General features: G+C 33.8%; 1 long non-coding RNA gene across 1 annotated transcript; it reads left to right on the top strand.

Moving 5' to 3' along the window:
• The first annotated feature begins 4,935 nt into the window (after positions 1–4,935).
• Positions 4,936–6,013, top strand: LOC128285315 (uncharacterized). Its single transcript, XR_008275813.1, has 2 exons — positions 4,936–5,035; positions 5,742–6,013. It is a non-coding gene; the product is annotated as an uncharacterized LOC128285315 (long non-coding RNA).
• Positions 6,014–21,185: the final 15,172 nt, after the last annotated feature.

Here is a 21,185-nt window from a genome sequence, read left to right as displayed (position 1 = left end):
TATAATTGAAGAAATCATATATAATAGTAATATAAAATTACAATTTAGGAAATTAATCCAATGTGGGTATAGATTAGAAATTGTTATTTGTCACATTAATAAGTTACCATGTGTAGATATTATTCAAAGTTGCAAATTGAATAATAACTTAGTTTTGCATTTAAATGCCTAAAATTAATTTAATCAAATATTAAATTTCCGTTTGAATAAGAATAAGGTATATGTATAATGCGTGTGCTAGAATTCCCTATGATTATGCTTCCTAGTAAAAAAGATTACAAAGTATAACATTAATTTTAAATTTAAACACTCCCATTAATTTTGCTTTCTTTATGAGTGTCAATGCTTAATAATTGCTAACTTTCGTTGAACAATTTCATTGTCTTTTTTGATAAAAAATGATATATTTGGCCTAATTATGAAAAATTCCATTGTCTTAATAATCATAATTGAGGAAAAATGTCGAATTCTCTCTACGTTAATGATAATGGTGCTTTTCTTAGTGAAAATACTGATGATGACTCTAATCTCGCCGGAGATTAGAACACAAAAAAGGTACGGTTTAAGGATCTTAATCCAGTTTTGGACTTGGAGATGGCTGATGGTTCAAGTTGAAAGAGATGCTTTTGAGAAAGGATTCTTAAGACCAACGAAGGGGGAAGGGAGTGGATATTTATGATGTGGAAGAATATTTCGACTTACTCGACGGAGATATCAAAAAGTTGGCTGTAAATGGAATCCTGTCGATTTAACTTTCAGACAGGATAAATCAACTTCTAATTAAGCATATGGCTACCTCGATGGTGTTTAAACTCTTAGGGAGAAACATAGCCTTTGAGGCGTTTAAAAATCGGATATATAGCCTATTGAAGCCATCCATGCCCTTTCAATTGATGGATATTGAAAATGGGTATTTTTTGGTCAAATTCCAAAATTCAGAGGATTACGTTAAGGTTCTTTCTCAAGGGCCATGGACTATTTTCGGTCAATACCTAATGGTTCAACCCTGGATAATGGACTTCAATCTTGCTAAACCTTACCCAAGTGTAGTCATCACATGGATCCGATTTCCAGGGCTCCTAGGTCATATGTACAAAAAGAAAATCTTATGGGAAATAAGGGAACTGGTGGGAAAGGTTGCGAAACTGGACTCAACACAGACAACAAAGTGAGAGGCCGATATGCTCAAATGGCAGTGTATGTTAATATGGAAAAGCCCTTGATTTCTAAGGTTTTGATTAATGGAAAGATTCAACGTATTGAATATAAATCTCGTCGTTTGTTTCTTGTGGCCGTTATGGTCACTTCAAGGAAAATTGTAGGCGATTGGAAGAGGCGTCGACAGACTTGGCAAGGATGAACACGGCGCCAGAAAAGGGAAGTGTTGTTTTCGTTACAGCTGCGGAAACAAGAGGCTTTGGGTCCTGGATGCTGGTGGAGTGTAAGTTTTGGCGTCAATCAAGGGAGCCACGAAATCTGGGGAAGAATAATCAAGGAGAGCAATCGTCGGGATCTCATTTTAGAATGCTGAATGTTCTGGAAAAGAAAAATGAATTTTGCTTGTTGGGAAAAGAGGATTCTACAGAGCCTATAATTAATGTTAACAATTTGGTGAATAGCCCATAGTAAGAAAAGACAGCTGGAAAGGAGATAAAGGTTTCTAGCCATAATAAGGATAGATTGGAGCTTTCAAACAAAGTGGGCCATACCTATCTTAATAAGGTTGATTCGGTAACTATGGAAGTTGGGCTTAAGAAGTAAAATGCTAAGTCGGTTTGGGCTGAGGAAAGTAAGAAGGCCCTATCCATGAATAAAGGCTATGGCAACGATCTAGGCCAGAAGTCCATAGGAATGCACGGGGTTTCTTTTGTAAAGATGGATAAGGCCACTACTGAGCCAGCGTTACAAAATACTAAGTTTCATGTTCAGTCCAAAATTCTCGTTAACTCTAGTAACATCGATTCCACTGCTTCTTTTTCTGTTTCAAGTGACATTGAATCAGGGGTTAAAGAAACATGCAATATGAAAACCTTTTTCTGTTTCAGGTGATATTGAATCAGGGGTTAAAGAGAACATGCAATATGGAAACTTCGATGGAGTTAAGGTGCACTTCAACTCAGCATTTGAAGGACCAGAGGGAGTTGAAGTCTCGATGACTGATGGTGTTTTAGATCCTGAAAAGCATTCCGCAGTGATTTTCAAGGAAAACTTGCACTCAAACCAGTAGGGTATTTCGGTTAAACAAACTATAGAGACCTTGGGTGTAGGTATCTTAGGCCCTAAAGATAAGAAGAATGGTGATAGGGACAGCAGCGGTCGTAGTAGAATCCAGGGGAGTCGCTTTAAATCCTTTGGCAATTCTCAGATTCACTCTAATCCACGGAGGTGATGGTGGAGATCCTTTCTTCCTAAGTGTCTAATGTAACAGCGAATGATGCCCAGGAAGTAGCTTCAACCTTGGATGGGGTTAGTGTCTCTCAACAATAATGGTATGTTTCTTAATTTTTTTGTATTAATCTATGATTTTACAATTTTTTCTTGGGATTGCCAAGGTTGTGCTAGTGTTAAATTTCCTCGAGTTTTCCATAAATACAATACGAAATATAAACTTGATATTATTAACTTGCTTGAACCAAGAGTGAGTGGTGCCAAAGAAGACAACATTATTGCAAAGCTGGGTTTCCAATGCTCACACCGAATGGAGGTGATAGGATATTCTGGGGGAAAATGGCTTGGACGTAAAGATTCAATTTGAGTTGAGGTGGTTTGTAGTATATAAAATGATACTTTGAGGTGACTATTAAAGGATGGAATATTTGTTGCAAAAAACAAATGATCTCCATGATAAAAAGAAAATCAAGTGGAAATATTCATTTTATGGGTATTCCTTACTAAGAAAATAGTTGGTCTTTCCAACGAAAGGAGATGTCCCCATTTTGGTGATTTTGTGGATAGGCAGAGCTAAAAGATTTAGGATTCAAGGGTCTTTCCTTTACTTGGCACAAAGGTGGTCTTTTTGATAAGTTAGATCATACATTGGGAAATGAAGCTTGAGTTCACAATTTCCGAACAATTTGATTACTTACCTTTTAAAGATTAAGTTTGACCATAGGCCCTTTCTCTTTTCCCTAAATTAGGAGATTATTCTATCTAAAGGTTTGCCTTTTCGGTTTTTTTTGATGGCCGAACAACTTGATTTTGAGAATTTTGTGGGTGACAATTGGAATTTTAGAGGGGATATGTCTAAAGCTTTAGCCAAGTTCACTAATAGCTTAAAGGAGTGGAATAAATCAGTTAATGGGCACATTACCACTTGAAAGAGATATCTAATTAATAAATTAGTTGATATTTAGAGGAAAATAGATTTTTTTGGCTAAAATCGATTAACTCAGGTGGAATTGAAAGTTAGATAGGAGTTGGAGAATGTGCTGCATCATGAAGAACTTATTTGGAAACAAAATGCAAGATGTGACTGGTTAAATCTAGGGGATCACAATACTAAGTTTTTCCATACCCGTACTCTACAAAGAAGGAAAAATAGTCGTATAACCGCTATTCGAATTATGATGGTGAATGGATTTATGATCCAGATTCCATTGAATATGAGGTGAATGATTTTTTTTCAAAATTTGTATGGAGAGGATCCTTGGCCTATGGGGAACTCACCTCCAAGTAGTTTTCCTTAGCTTGATCCTATTGATATTGATTCTTTGGGACGACCAATCATGAATGATGAAATTAAGAATGCTTTCTTTGACATGACACCTCTTAAAGAATCAGGTAGTGATGGTTTTCATGGTCTCTATTTCCAAAAGCACTGGGGTACAATTGGGGGAGTTGTCTGTAATTGGGTTAAAAAGGTTTTTAATGGAGGTATTATAGATTTTGAATTGAATAATATCATGATAGTTCTTATTGTGACAGCCCAAAATTGACCCTAGTCGGGAAGTGGTTTCGGGACCGCTAAACCGAGTCACCGAAATGTTTGAACGTAATATTTATTGTCTAGAATATGTATTTATGAATGTGTGAAAATTTCAAGCTTCGGTTTAGTCGATTGCATGTGAATTCAGTTAGTAGGACTTGTATGACACTTTTAAAAAATGATAGGCTAATCTATAAGGACCTAATAGTACATGTAGTCAAAAGGGAGGACTTGCATGTCAAATTTCCCCCCCCAAGTGCTAGTGGCCGGCCATGACAAGGAATCATGGGCAAAACATGTCATGAAACATGTTGGGTGAGTGTTTTATGTTGGAATAAATAAAATAAGGTGCATAAGCAATAAAAAAATGAGAAAAAAAAATGTGTGTGTGAAGGCTTCTCCCCCCTCCCCATTGCCGTGAAGGTGAGAAAGAAAACAAAAAAAATTGTTCATCTTTTTTTCTTCCTTTTGGCCGAAAATCCCAAGGGAGAAGAAAGGGGTTCTTACTCATGGTTGGTTTGGAAGAGGATTAGGAAGAGGTTGGCTATCCTTGTATCTAGATTAAGGTATGTTTGATGTTGTGCCATGAGATTCATGCATGTTTTTAGTTGCTAGTTTTAGTTCTAATTAGTCCATGGTTCAAAACTTTGCTATGTCATGGGGATGATAGTATGGAATGAAAATTTTGAGATAAGTAAGGTTAAACTTGATTTGGTATAATCGGCCATATGGGTGTATATGTTTGTGAAAATATATTTTCTTTGTTAACTCTTTACAATCGATTGTAGGAGTAATATTGGCTTATAAGGTTGAGTTGATTCATGATGTTGTATATTAGGATTAAAAATACTTGAGACTAGATTAACTTAATGGTGACAATACATTCGACCTTGAAGCATTAATCGAATATTGGTTGAGGTTTTGATATTTTGAACAATGATAGTTGTGAAATGGGGTGAAAACCATTAAATTATACACATAAAAATCCAGCAAGAAGATTAAACTACTAAATGTATTCATTTTAGATCAAGACATCAAAGAGGAGAATCAAGCAAAGGCAAAGCAAAGATAATCGAGTAGTCGATTGGGAATCATTTCATCCAATATAAGGTAAGTCATTAAGCACTTATTCGTACTAATTTAAATGGTCGTAATGTCCAAGTAATGATGCTGAATGGAATGATAAATATATATATATATATACATGTATGTATGTGGTGATGAAAGTATTGAATGGAAAGAAAAGAGGTGAGATGTATTGAGTTATTGGTTTCGCACTAAGTGTGCGGGTGTAAACATTTATGATCACAAATTGGCACTAAGTGTGCGGGTTCAAATTGTATAGCACTAAGTGTGCAAGTTTGATTATATAGCACTAAGTGTGCGAGTTCGACTATTAAGCACTAAGTGTGCGGGCTTATTACACATCCTCAAATGAACATACATGCTCTACGTAGCGGCCTTACCGAGTCAATCATGGACAATGATGCGAGTAAACACCTTGAGCTCATGAGGAATGGACATTTTATTTATATTTGGAATTTAGCTTGGTAAGTCTTGACCTATGTGGTGATTATACTTGAAGATAAATGCATGCAATGTCATATGGTGTAATGTATGAAATATCAAAGTAGGGCTTGGTATGAGATCAAACCGAAATGCCTAAGGAATTATAGCACAGTTTGGGTGTGGATGGAGGATTTTAATCCCGCATTAATTATTTTCTCTTATGATGTATTATTACTGAACGGCAATATAATGCTTATGGCTTACTGAGTTATATACTCACTCGGTGTTTGCTTGTCGCCTATTTTAGGTTTCTTGGACTCGTCCTTTTGCGTGCTCGTGATCGTCATTGAAGTCATCACACCGGCTAGCAACTTTTGGTATCTTTTTTTGTAGTCGGTCTAGGAGAACATTTTGGCATGTATAGGCTAATATGCTTTGTTGAACTTTGGTATGTAAACTTTTAGCCATGCGAAAATGGCATAAATGTTCGGTTGGATTTAGTTCTCTAATGTTAAGTTGCAAGTCTTGGTAATTCGATTTTTATGCCATATGCCATGGTTGATTATTTTGGTGTTAAAATTCATGATATGGCAATAGTGTAGTAGGGAGATGTTTGACAATGATTAGCCTTTGGTATGGCTAGTCATGATCATAATTTGTGACATGTATGATGAATCACTAGTTAGATCAAAGGAAATCATGAAATAGGCATAGTTGCTTTAGTAACAGTGTGCTGGCAGCAGCAGTGACGTGAGATTGAAAAATCACTAAAAATAGGGAAATGGAATTAAATAATGAATGAATTATGGAATCGAAGCCCGATGAGTCTATTTTCATATAGAAGAAACGAAACAACCATATGAGCTGTATGTTAAGAGATATTTAAGTTCTCGCGGGACAGGGCCAGAACGGTTACTGGAGTCCCTGTCCTGACTTTGGGAATTCATCATGAATTGACCAGAGATAATTAGAAGCCATGCCATATATGTACAGATTCCTTTTTGAGTCTAGTTTTTATAGAAACAAACGGCATCAGTATTGAAGCCCTGTACAGGGAGATATCCAAGTCGTAATACGCAAAGGTCAGTGTAGTCGATCCCTGTAACATGGGGGACTTCAACTAATAAACTGTACTAATTGGCCCAACCAAAAATTCTATAAAAAAATTTGTAGATGCATATATGAGTCTAGTTTCGGGAAAAATTTACGGATTTGGATTTCGAGTTTCAGAACTCAAGATATGATTTTTAATGCGACTCGTATGCAGATTGGCAGCCTGTCTGGGAAATTTCTAATAAGTGGCTTGAAGTCTGTTAACACCTCATGTTCGACTCCGGCGACGGTCTCGGGTTCGGGGTGTTACACTTATACCCAAGGTGTTGAACCCAGAGGGCTTTGCCTAGTTTCGTCCAATAAATTTTAGCTTTGTCCTTTACAAGCTAGTGATGAAGGTAATTGCTAACTGTTTTAAGTATATTTTTCTTAAAATTATTGCATAGGAACAGACCAATTTTATTGCAAGTAGAAACATCACCAATAACATTGTTATTGCACAAGAGGTAATTCATTCCATGAGAGGTCAAAATAAAAGGAAATGGATAACGATTAAAATAGATTTGGAGAGAACTTACGACAGAGTGAGATGAGACTTCATCAATGATTCCCTCTAGGCAACAAGTATCCCAGATTATCTCAGAAACGTTATTATATAATCTATCTCTAGCTCTACCATACAGTTTATGTGGAATGGAGTCCCACTGTCTAAGTTCAGGTCTGCTAGAGGAATTTGACGAGGATGTTGTGCATGGAATGGCTCGACCATTTTATTCAATTGGCTATTTCTATTGGAAAGTGGAGTCTCATACGTCTTTCTCGTTCGGGGCCGCCTATCTCACACTTGTTCTTTGCTGATGATTTAGTTATCTTTAGCAAAGCAGATTTGAAGCATGGCAGGGTACTCAAAGAAATATTAGAAAATTTTTATGAGTTTTTTGGATATAAAATTAATGCTAGAAAGACCAATATCTTTTTTTCTAAAGGAGTGGAAGAGTCCACAACTGATACGATTAGTAATTTGTTTAGATTCCAAAAAGTAAAAAAATCTTAGGCATTACTTAGGAGTTCCTCTTTTCCATCAAAGGGTTATGAATAACATTATGTATTTTGTGGTTGAAAAAGTGCGTAGAAAGTTAGAGAGTTGGGATGCCAAATAGCTTTCCATTGTTGGCCAAGTTACTTTAGCACAATCGGTTCTTCTATCCATTCCTAGTTATTTCATGCAATCCATGATGATACCTAGGAAAATCTGTGATGAGATTGAAAGTTTGGTAAAACATTTTATTTGGGGATCTTCAGAAGGTAAAAAAAAAAAGATGTCTCTAGTGGGGTGGGACTCTATTTGTCAACCCAAATGGTGTGGTGGCCTAGGAATGAGGAAATTACGTGACAAAACATCTTGTTTTTATTGAAACTAGGTTTTAATATCGTGTCTGACAAGAAGGCTTTATGGGTTCGCGTAATCAGGTTGAAGTACTAGATGAATGAAGATTTGCCAGATTGTATTGCTCAAGATAGAAGTTCTTTTCTTTGGAGATCTCTCTAAAATATTTGGCCTAATCTAGTCTGTAGGCAATGATAATAAAATCTGCTGTTGGAGAGACAATTGGATTCCAAGTGTAGGGCTACTTAAACATATCCTTGCTAATGTTAATTTTGACTCAAGATTGTTTTCTCAATGAGATGATCACAGAGGAAGGTTCGTGGAATCTTGATTTGTTTCAGGTTTGGTTATTAGATGATGTGATACAGCGTATTATGGGCATTCCCCCCAGCCATATCCATTTGAGGGGCCTGATAAAATCTCATGGTGTCACACTTCGACAGGATCTTTCTTTATCAAAAGTGCCTATAAGATTTTCAAGGAAGATGCTTGGAACTTTAGCGATGAGAAATGGAATACTACATGGAAGCTTCCAGGTCCACAAAGAGTCTGTTTCTTTAACTAGACTGTCTTAAAGCAACGACTACGTAATAATGTGGAAAGAGTCAAATGGGGCTTAGTGGTTGATCCCTTTTGCCCTATTTGTAGCTATGAATTGGAAGACATTTTGCATATTCTTAGATATTATACAACAGTTAAGGATGTCTGGAACTAGGTTATTCTAAAAAACCACCTAATGAATTTTTTCTCTAATAGTTTACATGATTGGATTTTTTCTAATGTGCGGGATAATACTACAATTCTTGAGAGAGGAGCTAATTAGGCATGCCTTTTTGGGCTACTTACTTAGCGCATCTGAAAGAACTATAATCTCTTTATTTTTCAAGGAATATCTTGGAGCTCGAGTGAGATAGTCAAAGTTTCGTATAGCTGGGCCAAACAATTCCTTTTGGCTTTTAGTGATGAACTGATTGGTTGCTACGAACTTTCCTTTGGAGAATAAACAATTGGGAACCAGATCCTCATTAATACTGAAAGTGCGGTACAATTGGATTCAGAAAATGCAACTTTTAAGGGGGTAGTGCGTGATGAGAATGGAGATTGGGTCTTTGGGTAAAACCGATATCTATGGAAGTGTTCAATTTTTTATGTTGAACTTTGGGGCATTTTGGAGGCCTCAAGCTTATCCAACGTAGAGGTCATGACATGGTAATAATCCAATCAGACAGCTTGGAAACTGTTAAAGCCATTCAAGGAAGCGTTACCACCACATCGAACTCAGTCTTGATCAGATGAATTCAAAGTATTTTGTCATAAGAAATCTAATGGCTCTTGCGTTACATCTCTAGAGAGCAAAATCAAGTTGTAGATTGTTTAGCCAAATTAGCTTTGGTCAAAAAAGAAAATTTGTAGGTTTTTTATCTCCCTCCTACGTCAGTTCTAGCTTTTCTAGAAATAAACAAGGCAAAGGGTGTTTTTTCTTTTCAGAATATTTCTATGTAAATAGTTACGCAATGTTTTATGTCACAAAAAAAAATCATAATTGAGAGTAATATCAAATCATTCAATTTTATTTTAAATATTAATTTTTATCTTAATTTATAAGGATTATAATTTAAATTATTATCATTATAAAATTATATATTTATATTATTTTTACTTTTCCTATAATAATATTTATAAAATATTATAAATTTTATATTATTTTTAATAATTTAATATAATATATTTTAATTAATACACACAAATAAAAACTAGTTTATACTCAATCCATGCTATCATGCACAAAAGGAATGGAAGGTCATCGGATTCTTTATGTGACAAATCTTCAATACAAAATTTCGCTTTCTTTTTTAAATTAGGTAATAATGAAAAAATTCAGTTTTTTATATTATATTAAAATTTAAAATTTAAAATTTTAAGTTTTAATATGATTTGAGAGTTTAAATATTTTATTTTGATTGATAAATTTATTAAGAGCATTATTCTAACAAATATTCTTTTTATCATCGTTATAACAAATGTTTTCAACAAAAAAGTCTGCATTAACAATTTTTCTAAAATAATAGAAGATGTTGATTATTTCGATTGACTAATGTGATTAGAAATAAAATTTCACAAATAAAAGAATAATAACTAAATCCTAAATATGTTAAAGGGATAATAACTATAATACATATCTTTTATATCTAACACAATCATCCTTAATATAGGGTAATTATTTGACATGCGGGGTCTGAAAAATTCAAGCATATATGGATAATATTAAAATTAAGCATTGTTAAGGGTGTTAATTTTGTATTTTTGCTATATTTTATAAAACATATATTACATCCTCAACTTACTTGTAGAGTTTAAAAATCTCATAAATTGTGTAAGAAATAATTTTCCTATACATATAGTATAATAAAATTAAATATTCAACCCTATTCAATCTATTTCTTTTATAAACTTATATATTGCGATTCGACTATTAGATTTATTATTTGGTGTTTATTCATTGTACATATGAATTTGAGCCAAGGCATATTTATCATCCAAATTCACTTTGAATTTAAGGATAGTATAGATTTTGACCTTTGAGCTTAGCCACTAGGTTCACTTTCAGTACCTACTTTTTTTTGTCCATTTTGATACTTGAATTTGACAATTAGGTCCAATTTGGTTCCTAACCTTAAAACATATAAAGTTTTAATGCCGTGACACTCTGAGATTGTGCTACATCATCACTTGAAAATTTAAAAAATATATATATAAATTTTAGGTGATGACGTGATATAATCTTAGAGTGTCACATCTAGTGTACCAATGGTTGAATCGGTTAGACCATCGATTCCTAATTCAATCGGTTCGACTAGTAAACCAACAATAAATAAATAAATAAATATTCTTAAAAATCTAAAAAAATAAAAATAAAATATTTTATTAATCCGATTAAACTTGTTCAACTACTGACTTTTGTCCTAGTTTCCAGTTCAATCGGTTCAAGCCCTTTGTTCAGACCGTTATACTAGTCGATTCTCAGTCCAATCTATTTGATCAACTGATCTGATCTTGTTCTAGTTAAATCTTAACGGAATCCAAACTTAGGGACCAAAATGGATCTAGTTGTCAAGTTTAGGTACTAAAATGAAAAAATAAAAAAAATACAAATAACAAAGTAGACCTAATTGCCAAGTTCATGGGAAAAATATTTTCTCATGAATTTAATACAAATAATTAGTTACCATAATTTTAGTTACTCATAAAAATAAATATTTTAGATTTTTAAACTAAATATCCATATATATTTAAAGCTACCGTTTAAATTTTAAATTTTATTTTTAAAAATAATTTAATAAATTTTAATATTTGTTACAAATAGAATTATTTTATTTTAATTATAATTAATGAAAATAAAATAAACAAAAAAATAATTTCTTCTTTTTAACTAGTATACATATTTGTTATAATTTCCAATTATTTTTATATTTTTATACTTTCCAATTATTTTTATATTTTTATATTTTTATATTCTAAATTAAATATTAATTTAATGGATTTGTTACTTGATTTAAAAAAATTATTTTGCATTAAAATTTTTAATAATAAATAATCCAATCATTTAATATTTATATTAAGGGTAAAATTTCACTTACAACTACATAAAACTTGTATGGTTTTACATCCCTCATAATTGCTTCTATTATTTATATTTTAACAACCTAGTCGTTATATTTCATATCTATTCATATAGATCATGTATGTTAATTTTGGTGCAATTTTTTTTATGAAAAAAGCTTTCAATTATTATGAAAAAGGATTGTATGAAACAGTGACACCACGTCATCTATATCCCTTTCCAATAGTGTAACACCCCTATCCCGTAACCGTCGCCAGAATAGGTAAGGGGCATTACCGGACTTGTAACTCATGTCAGAACAGTAAAATTTTGAACTTTTTCTTGAAATAAAGATCATTCATTTAAATAAGTACTAAGCACAGCCAGAGATAAAATTTAAACTTCACTAAGTAAACATTCAAAAGATCCATTTTCGCATGGCTTATATATACATTAACCAAAAATATTCTTCCGCCACTAGTCTATTCTATACATGCCATAAAATAATTCTAAACATAACAATAACAAGCAATGGATAGTGATAGTGTGACTAGTTGTCGACGATCCCCGAGCACAGTAGCCGCAATGAGATCTATAAAAGCAGAGAAAACAAAGTAAACGGAGTAAGCATTACATTTGCTTAGTAAGTTTTAAGCAAGGTCAACAGATAACAATCAAATTATAACATAGTTGTTCGTATTTTTATTTCACTCTTCCTTCGGGCATACCATCCCTTTGCAGAATATGCACATCTCATCATATACAATAGGCAGATAAACTTTCACATAAAAGTGAGCTCATGTGACATAGATATATTGTATGATTTCACATAACCTCTTACACTGATCTAATGTCACATAATCATAGGAATAGTCTCATAGATTGCTCTCGTATGCATCACATAACTACCTTATGATTTAGTTCAAATCAAGCTTACATATAAACTTGGAGTACATACCTGTTTAACCTTTCGCATTGAATATATTTATAAGCAATTCTTATTACGTAGTCTTATAGCTTTAACCTCTACTCAGATTATCGGTGAGACCTTTAGCTCAGACGAAATCTCCACACGTAGTCATCGGGTCTTACCTGGACATAATCTCCACACGTAGTCATCGGGTCTTACCCGGACATAATCTCCACACGTAGTCATCGGGTCTTACCCGGAATATATTTCCAAGTTTCATGTACATTTATTCACATGTTACAACATTCACATCGACTGTCATATTTGTAATTCATTTGCCTCATCAAATATCTAATAATACACACCTTTCACATTTCGTCGTTCGGCCACAATACACGCACATCGCCTACATATTTCACACTAGCCATTCGGCTTTACCACATATACATATCTCATACATATTTCACACTAGCCATTCGGCTTTACCACATATACATATCTCATATATATATTTCACATTGACCATTCGGCTTTACCACATATACATATCTCATACATATTTCACACTAGCCATTCGGCTTTGCCACATATACATATCTCATATATATATTTCACGTTGACCATTCGGCTTTACCACATATGCATATCTCATACATATTTCACATTAGCCACTCGGCTTTACCACATATATGCATGTTCATATTCATCACATTGGCCATTCGGCCTTATCACACATATGCATGCTCACATTCATCACATTGGCCATTCGGCCTTATCACATATATGCATGTTCACATTCATCACATTGGCCATTCGGCCTTATCACATATATGCATGTTCACATTCATCACATTGGCCATTCGGCCTTATCTCATATATACACATTCACATTCATCACATAAAATCCTAAATCAAAATATAAATTTGCATGTATTCGCATCACAATTATCCAAATATACTTCACATACCACATATACTATCATGTATACACTTTGTCTTGGCCGAATCTACATCAATCATTTTCCAATGAATAATTCAATTTCACGCCATACTATCATTTCATATTCGAATACTCATATATCGTTTTACAATATCATGATTTAGAATTCACGTATGGGTTTAATCAATAGCTTATGAGCAACTAAAACAAGTTTTATCCATGTTTACAACAAAATCACATATTCACTACGAGCTGTTTTTCCTGAGCAATAGTCACTAAATTATTTATAACTGGAGCTACAAAACTCCAAATCACTTGCCGTTAATTTTCCCTGAATCTAGACTCGTATTTCTTCCATCCATAAAATTTCCAGAATTTTAGGTTTGGCCAATCAATACCAGATTTTTCTTAAAGTTTCCCCTGTTTCACTGTTTGACCAATCTGACCACTCTTCACTACGAATCAAATTTTTCATTGTACGGAATTTAAAATGTGTTCTATTTGATTTCATTTGAAACTAGACTCATTAAGGAGTCTAAGAATATAAATTTTATCTTATAACCATTTTTGTACAAATTATAATGATTTTCCAAAAACAGAACAGGGGATTTCGGAGTCATTCTGACACTGTCCCACACAACTTTAAATATCTCTTTATAGGGAATTTGTTTGCTTACACGGTCTCTTTTATAAGAAACTAGACTAACTGAGCTTTGATTACATATTTTATTCAGCCTGTAATTCCACACCAACAATTTATAGTGATTTTCTAAAATCACATTACCGCTGCTGTCCAAAGCAAATTATTATAATTTGCTCTTAAATTTCCAAGTCCAAACACTTATGAACTTACCATTTGAGTTTAAGACATATCATGGCCACATCATATCTTATTAAATCAACTCATTATGTCCTATTATGATTGAATTTACTCAACGTTTAATCACTTAAAACTTACCTCGAATGTGGTCGAACGATCTCAGCGGCTATTCGATCACTTTTTCCCTTCCCTTATCCAACTTTGGTCCTCTAAGCTCTTGAGCTAATTCAAACAAATTTAACTTATTAAAGTCTCATTATGCTAGCTTATGGCCGAATATGACAAGGAGTTTGATAGGTCATATGGCCACCTTTAGCTCAAACACAATATGGTCATACGCATTTTTAATCACATTGAGCAATTTAATACAATTAATCTAACATTTCCTCATGTGCATCTTTATGACAGAATACATGCAACACCAAGCTATCTATTCATTCATGTGTGCATCTTATTTAAGCATGTATATCCACAATCGAATTCATCATATAAATATCTATGATTTCACTCAAATAATCTCATTACAACACATGGTGCTCCAACCATTATTTAAATTCAAAGCTCGGCTAGTACACATATATACACTAGAAATCAAATACTAACATTTGCACTTCATCATAATAGCTAGCTTAGCAAACTTTATTTTAACACATAATTCATACATATCACATTCCAAGCATTCACTCAATTCTATCACTTAAAACACACACATTACTCAATAACTTCATAGTTCAAATTCGGCAACTACACCACTAATATTCAAAATCATATTCGGCCTTAGTACTCCCTTGTTAGCCGATTTTTCTTCATTTAGCAACTAGTGCACATATGTGCTCATTTGCTAGACTCTACTTCACCCAACTACCCTTTCTCATCCAATTAACATGAACAACATTTACTCATGACATCAAGCATTCTTTAATTCTAGCTATTACTAGTATGAGCTTTAACCATTCATATTTTTAGAAAGACCAAGTTCTTTCCTCAATACATTCATCATCAAGATTCAAGTAAAGCAATCAAAATTTCTTCCCTTATAACCTTAGCCGAAGGCTCTATTCACCCATCATTAGTGGAATTTTTTGCATGGGCTAAGCAAGAACCATGATAATTTACCTGAAACAAATAATTATTTCACAATTTCAACACAATGTACTAACCTTCCTAAGGATTCAAGTGACCAAAATTTCTTCCCCTCCTTTGCTTCTTCTATTCGGCCAAGTTGAACAACAAAGAAAGAACTTTGTTTTTCTCCTCTTTCACTAGTCACGGCAATGGGGAGTAAGGGGGAGACAACTTTGGTTTCTCCTCCCACTCACCTCATGTTTTATCATTCTTAATTCATTCTTTTATTTTCTAAACTCATAGTGCTAATAAAAGAATTCATATTATCATCAATGACCCATCCATGGCCGGCCACTACTCATTAATAATGGATAATTGACATGCAAACCCTTTATTCATATGACATGCATTAATTGACCCTTATAGATTAACTATCACATTTTAAAAGTGTCATACATAAGTCCTATTAACGAAATTCACATGCAATTAACTAAATCGAAGCTTAAAACTTTCACACATTCATATTCACATATTTTAGACAATAAATATCATATTCAAATAATTTGGTGATTCGGTTTAGCGGTCCCAAACCGCTTCCGACTAGGGTCAATTTAGGGGTGTCACAACTCTTCCCCCCTTTAGGGATTTTCGTCCTCGAAAATTTCTACCGATGCATAGTTTTGGATAACGTCCTCTTATTGAATTATATCCATATAAACATTAGCTCATCGATAGCAATTGTAATTCATTACTGATTTCGCATCAATCCATAAAATCATTTTCTTATCTTAAAACAAATACATAAACATTTCTACAAGTATGCACATATATCTCATTTTCTTGATTTCATAAGCAATAATCACTTAATTTAATTCAAAAATGCATTTCAAACACATATTAAGCACATATTAACATGTATAATTCACATCATCAACCCACATATTTGTAACCCACATTTTCATTCATGTATAAGCTGTAATCTAACCGAAAGTACACATATACTCAAACATCCCAATAAATATCCTTTATAACTCCATCATATCTCACTATTCAACTTAACCTATTTCCAACAGGAAATCAACTTCCACATACCGAACATTTAATTCATTTAGCACATTCAATCATCATAATAACTATACCAGTATACAATCGATTTGGCATAAAGCCTCATATAGTATACCGGCATGGGATTTATTTTAGCACATAACCCATATATCCAAAATTATCAGCATTCATCAAAAGTTATTACAGACTTTCAAATGTCGAACTTAATCGAAATAATTTCTTGAATATGATTAACAAAAAAAATAGGGGTTATTTAGCAATAGCACATATGACTTCATATACCAAGCATTCCATAGACTAAATCCGTAACACATTTATAACATGAATTCATTTCTTAACAACATATCCACCATCTTTTTACGTATTCACTTATTTAGTATACATAACATAATATAATATGAACTCACAAATTTTTACTTTCATTTGATTTTCACATACCTTCCGTACATACCTGTATCACTTATTCCGATCTTACTTTATTTATCATCTTAAATATACCCGTTGAATCCTTCGAAATCATTACGGATACTCATTAAGCACATATAGCTCTTACAATGCCATATTCTAGATATGGTCTTACATATTCTCACATATCGAGCCGATGCCATGTCCCAGACATGGTCTTACACACTATCTCAAACCAATGCCTTCGTCTCGCATTTAGGTCTTACATGAATTCCACTTCACACACTTAGTGCTCTTATTCATTCGTTATTACACATTGAAATGACTTAACCAAGTCTATAAACATCATGTATGTACACTTTTAAACATATCATCTCATTTAAATTTGAATTCGTATAGTAATGAACACTTAAACTTTGCTCAAATTACCAAGACGAAGCCTACTAGGCACGAAGGCCGAATACACGCCACCAAAGATGATTGCTCTTTGGGACCTAGCAGGATATAACACCAAAGACGAATGCTCTTCGGGACTTAGCTCGGATATATCACTAGCACGAATGCTCTTGGACTTAGCCCGGATCGCCACTAGCACGAATGCTCTTCGGGACTTAGCCCGGGTACATCACTAGCACGAATGCTCTTCAGGACTTAGCCCGGATACGTCACTAGCACGAATGCTCTTCGGGACTTAGCCCGAATACGTCACTAGCACGAATGCTCTTCGGGACTTAGCCCGGATACGTCACTAGCACGAATGCTCTTCGGGACTTAGCCCGGGTACATCACTAGCACGAATGCTCTTCGGGACTTAGCCCGGGTACATCACTAGCACGAATGCTCTTCGGGACTTAGCCCGGATACGTCACTACACGAATGCTCTTCGGGACTTAGCCCGGGTATATCACTCTCAATTCTCATGTACATATACACATATAGCAATACACATTAGTATATCATTTACATTACTTGAATACAAACACAACATGCTTATCGACCATTCAACTTCCAGTTCCATAGCCACATACAAAAATCACATTTATAGTCATAACACTCTTTCAAAATTGCATCACTTATACCCTTATAATTCAATCCAAATCGAAATTCAAATACGAGTACAGGACACGTACCTGATCAACTTAATAATTTAGGCATATCTAAGTGAAGTTATATCCCAAATTCTCATAGTCAGAAGCTTGCTACAGCTCGATCGGGATCAAGATTCATTACAATACACAAACACATTTTAATAGTCAAAGATCATCACACTATCATTTTATCACTTTATGGCATGTATAAATAGACTCACGCGTGCTACGTTCGTCCTAGAATCTACTAAACCGTAGCTCTGATACCAATAAAATGTAACACCCCTATCCTGTAACCGTCGCCAGAATAGGTAAGGGGCATTACCGGACTTGTAACTCATGTCAGAACAGTAAAATTTTGAACTTTTTCTCGAAATAAAGATCATTCATTTAAATAAGTACTAAGCACAGCCAGAGATAAAATTTAAACTTCACTAAGTAAACATTCAAAAGATCCATTTTCGCATGGCTTATATATACATTAACCAAAAATATTCTTCCGCCACTAGTCTATTCTATACATGCCATAAAATAATTCTAAACATAACAATAACAAGCAATGGATAGTGATAGTGTGACTAGTTGCTGACGATCCCCGAGCCTATAGCTTGGCAATGAGATCTATAAAACAGAGAAAACAAAGTAAACGGAGTAAGCATTACACTGCTTAGTAAGTTTTAAGCAGTGTCAACAGATAACAATCAAATTATAACATAGTTGTTCGTATTTTTATTTCACTCTTCCTTCGGGCATACCATCCCTTTGCCGAATATGCACATCTCATCATATACAATAGGCAGATAAACTTTCACATAAAAGTGAGCTCATGTGACATAGATATATTGTATGATTTCACATAACCTCTTACACTGATCCGATGTCACATAATCATAGTTATAGTCTCATAGATTTCTCTCGTATGCATCACATAACTACCTTATGATTTAGTTCAAATCAAGCTCACATATAAACTTGGAGTACATACCTATTTAACCTTTCGCATTGAATATATTTATAAGCAATTCTTATTACGTAGTCTTATAGCTTTAACCTCTACTCGGATTATCGGTGAGACCTTTAGCTCATTTAAATCTCCACACGTAGTCATCGTGTCTTACCGGACATAATCTCCACACGTAGTCATCGGGTCTTACCCGACATAATCTCCACACGTAGTCATCGGGTCTTACTCGGAATATATTTCCAAGTTTCATGTACATTTATTCACATGTTACAACATTCACAACGACTGTCATATTTGTAATTCATTTGCCTCATCAAATATCTAATAATACACACCTTTCACATTTGGTCGTTCAGCCACAATATACGCACATCGCCTACATATTTCACACTAGCCATTCGGCTTTACCACATATACATATCTCATACATATTTCACACTAGCCATTCGGCTTTACCACATATACATATCTCATATATATATTTCACATTGACCATTCGGCTTTACCACATATACATATCTCATACATATTTCACACTAGCCATTCGGTTTTGCCACATATACATATCTCATATATATATTTCACATTGACCATTCGGCTTTACCACATATGCATATCTCATACATATTTCACATTAGCCATTCGGCTTTACCACATATATGCATGTTCATATTCATCACATTGGCCATTCGGCCTTATCACACATATGCATGCTCACATTCATCACATTGGCCATTCGGCCTTATCACATATATGCATGTTCACATTCATCACATTGGCCATTCGGCCTTATCACATATATGCATGTTCACATTCATCACATTGGCCATTCGGCCTTATCTCATATATACACATTCACATTCATCACATAAAATCCTAAATCAAAATATAAATTTGCATGTATTCGCATCACAATTATCCAAATATACTTCACATACCACATATACTATCATGTATACACTTTGTCTTGGCCGAATCTACATCAATCATTTTCCAATGAATAATTCAATTTCACGCCATACTATCATTTCATATTCGAATACTCATATATCGTTTTACAATATCACGATTTAGAATTCACGTATGGGTTTAATCAATAGCTTATGAGCAACTAAAACAAGTTTTATCCATGTTTACAACAAAATCACATATTCACTACGAGCTGTTTTTCCTGAGCAATAGTCACTAAATTATTTATAACTGGAGCTACAAAACTCCAAATCACTTGCCGTTAATTTTCCCTGAATATAGACTCGTGTGTCTTCCATCCATAAAATTTCCAGAATTTTAGGTTTGGCCAATCAATACCAGATTTTTCTTAAAGTTTCCCCTGTTTCACTGTTTGACCAATCTGACCACTCTTCACTACGAATCAAATTTTTCATTGTACGGAATTGAAAATGTGTTCTATTTGATTTCATTTGAAACTAAACTCATTAAGGAGTCTAAGAATATAAATTTTATCTTATAACCATTTTTGTACAAATTATAATGATTTTCTAAAAACAGAACAGGGATTTCGAGTCATTCGACACTGTCCCACACAACTTTAAATATCTCTTTATAGGAATTTCTTTGCTTACACGGTCTCTTTTATAAGAAACTAGACTAACTAAGCTTTGATTACATATTTTATTCAGCCTGTAATTCCACACCAACAATTTATAGTGATTTTCTAAAATCACGTTATCATTGCTGTCCAAAGCAAATTATTACAATTTGCTCTTAAATTTCCAAGTCCAAACACTTATGAACTTACCATTTGAGTTTAAGACATATCATGGCCACATCATATCTTATTAAATCAACTCATTATGTCCTATTATGATTGAATTTACTCAACGTTTAATCACTTAAAACTTACCTCGGATGTGGTCGAACGATCTCGCGGCTATTCGATCACTTTTTCCTTCCCTTATCCAACTTTGGTCCTCTAAGCTCTTGAGCTAATTCAAACAAATTTAACTTATTAAAGTCTCATTATGCTAGCTTATGGCGAATATGACAAGGAGTTTGATAGGTCATATGGCCACCTTTAGCTCAAACACAAAATGGTCATACGCATTTTTAATCACATTGAGCAATTTAATACAATTAATCTAACATTTCCTCATGTGCACCTTTATGACTGAATACATGCAACACCAAGCTATCTATTCATTCATGTGTGCATCTTATTTAAGCATGTATATCCACAATCAATTCATCATATAAATATCTATGATTTCACTCAAATAATCTCATTACAACACATGGTGCTCCAACCATTATTTAAATTCAAAGCTCGGCTAGTACACATATATACACTAGAAATCAAATACTAACATTTGCACTTCATCTTAATAGCTAGCTTAGCAAACCTTAATTTAACACATAATTCATACATATCACATTCCAAGCATTCACTCAATTCTATCACTTAAAACACACACATTACTCAATAACTTCATAGT

This window comes from Gossypium arboreum, chromosome 12, assembly GCF_025698485.1.
Source record: "Gossypium arboreum isolate Shixiya-1 chromosome 12, ASM2569848v2, whole genome shotgun sequence".
NCBI lineage: Eukaryota > Viridiplantae > Streptophyta > Magnoliopsida > Malvales > Malvaceae > Gossypium > Gossypium arboreum.
The sequence above is the reverse complement of the archived record's forward strand: the minus strand, read 5'-3'. Positions and strand labels throughout refer to the sequence as shown.